Raw genomic sequence first — 2,488 nt, 5'->3', positions numbered from 1 at the left:
TTTTCCATGTTTAACTTTTTGATTTTTTGATGAGAGTAAATTGAATAAATATATGTTTTGAAGGAATGTTCAATAGATCAAATAGATCCAACCATTAATGATGGATAGCCTCATCCATGAATATTATATTGAAGGAAAAAAAACAAGTTTTGTGCTTTTCAAATCACAAACACTTTAGATTCAGTAACATAACTATTAATATTAGTTGGAAGGTTCTTACGTACTTATCTAGATAAATGTGTGGTATAGGTACCACAAGAATCTATTTGATGATGTTGCCTTTGCAATGCTGATGACCAGTATAAAACATGAGTATGAATATTCAAATATCATGATGAGAAATACATATTTTCAATATAAAATGGAAAGTTTCTATAATACATTCGTTATTACTAATGGTAAAAGAGACGTGCATGTGTCCTCTATTTATACATTTTTGAGCTTGTTCCAAACAATTCACCATGATTTTTGCTGATGGAGATAGGAAATAATGAGTTTTCAAAAAGTACTTGGAGATAGGAAATAATGGGTCCTTCAAATTATTGACAACTTAGGCACAAAATGGTGCAACTTTATCTTTACTTGCAATTTCTAACATGTGATCAAAATAGATATGCGATCATGACTCTCACAATCATGTGATCAAGCTTTGTGCTTTGTAATCAACTAAAGCATTACAACCCACTTGATTTTTCGCTCACATTTCTAAGTTTAGGCACAAGTTTTTACAAGACTTGAACCTAAAGTATGCCACAATTCATGCTTCATTCATCTATAGAAAAAATTGAGAAATATGTGGTTACTTCTCACACACTATTGAATGCTTTTTCTCTTTTGACAAGACTTGAATTGTGAAAGGATGTATCCTAGGTTGGACTCTCCACCCATGTACACATCCACACACTCAAACCACTTGGGCTATAATAGCCGATTGGGGACTATGGGCTGATTATGAAATTGCTTTGTAAAATCTTTCCTATGAGTTGTTCTAAATTTGAAAGCAAAAGCAATGCAATCAATCCTAGAATGAGACTTCTTTGCTTTTAGAAGCTTCAATCCAACCCTCTTCTTCCACTAAGTTTCACACCTTAACTAATTCTTGAGATTTCTCATAGAGTTCTTAAATCCAGTTTCTTAATTTAATGTGCTTTCAAACCTCTTCACACAACCAACACACACATGTCAACACACACGCATGCGCGCGCGTGCACACGCACGCACGCATGCACATACGCATGCATGCGTGCGCGCGCGCGCGCGCACACACACACACACACACACACACACACACACACACACACACACACACACACACACACACACACACACACACACACACACACACACACACACACACACACACACACACACACACACACACACACACACACACACACACACACACACACACACACACACACACACACACACACACACACACACACACACACACACACACACACACACACACACACACACACACACACCCCATTGTATCAATTTAAACACACACATATATATTCACTAGTTGTCCATCTCCCCTCCTCCCCCCCAACACAAACACATACATGATTCACATACAAACAAATACACTCATACACACACATTTGTTACAATAGAATGATATGAGAAAAACACACATTTGAAGGGACTTTTGCCATTGGAATGGTGTAGTTTTTTGTCCCTAGATGTACACACATTTGAAGGGATTCTTTCTACTCGAATAGTATATGCTTTTTCCCTAGCTATATGCACACTTACCCCTACTCCCTATGATGTATATGTATTGGTTGATGTCATGGGGGGTTCACCATGGGCAATTTATGGAGTCATGTAAATGCAATGGAGGGGTTTTTTTTTTCCAAAAAGTACATAAGCATATACATTAGGGGTAGGCCCCCATTAATTCCCCCTTCAACCATAAATGTAAGGGAGGGGGCTAGGGGTTCCGGGGGATGGGGGGAGTAGGGACTATCAGGGGGTTCAATATTTTGCTACTAGAATAATTTACCATGCTCCATGCTGTCGATCAAGTGTAGCTAGACTAAGGGTAGTGTTGTTTAGAGTCTAGATGTCCAACAATGATGGTGATTTTGTCAAGCACTCAAGGTGGTGTTGTGTACAAGCATGTAAGATAAGATTTAACTCAACAAAGGTGGTGGTTCTAGCTAGGGAAGCTTTTCCTAGGATCAATCATGGATCAATTTTGGTGATGGAGTTCACCTTTTAGATTGGTCATGGTGGTGTAAACCACCTTTAGAGTCAATCATGGTGATGTGGACTGGTGTTTGACAAGGTCTCTAATGAAAAATCAAATGATTCTAATCAGGACTAAATAAAGCTAATGTGTTGTTGGGATGATGTGTGGGGGCACTTAGGGATGCTCAAGGAGTACACTTTGGTGATGTGCAAGCTCCCAAGAGTTGGTTGTGGTGGTCCAAACATGTTAATGTATAGTGTACATTGTGCATCATAAATGCATCTTAGG

The sequence above is a fragment of the Lygodium microphyllum genome, chromosome 16, assembly GCF_053477565.2.
Source record: "Lygodium microphyllum isolate KBCC chromosome 16, Lygodium_microphyllum_v1.1.10, whole genome shotgun sequence".
Taxonomy (NCBI): Eukaryota; Viridiplantae; Streptophyta; class Polypodiopsida; order Schizaeales; family Lygodiaceae; genus Lygodium; species Lygodium microphyllum.
This window is presented reverse-complemented; position numbering follows the sequence as displayed.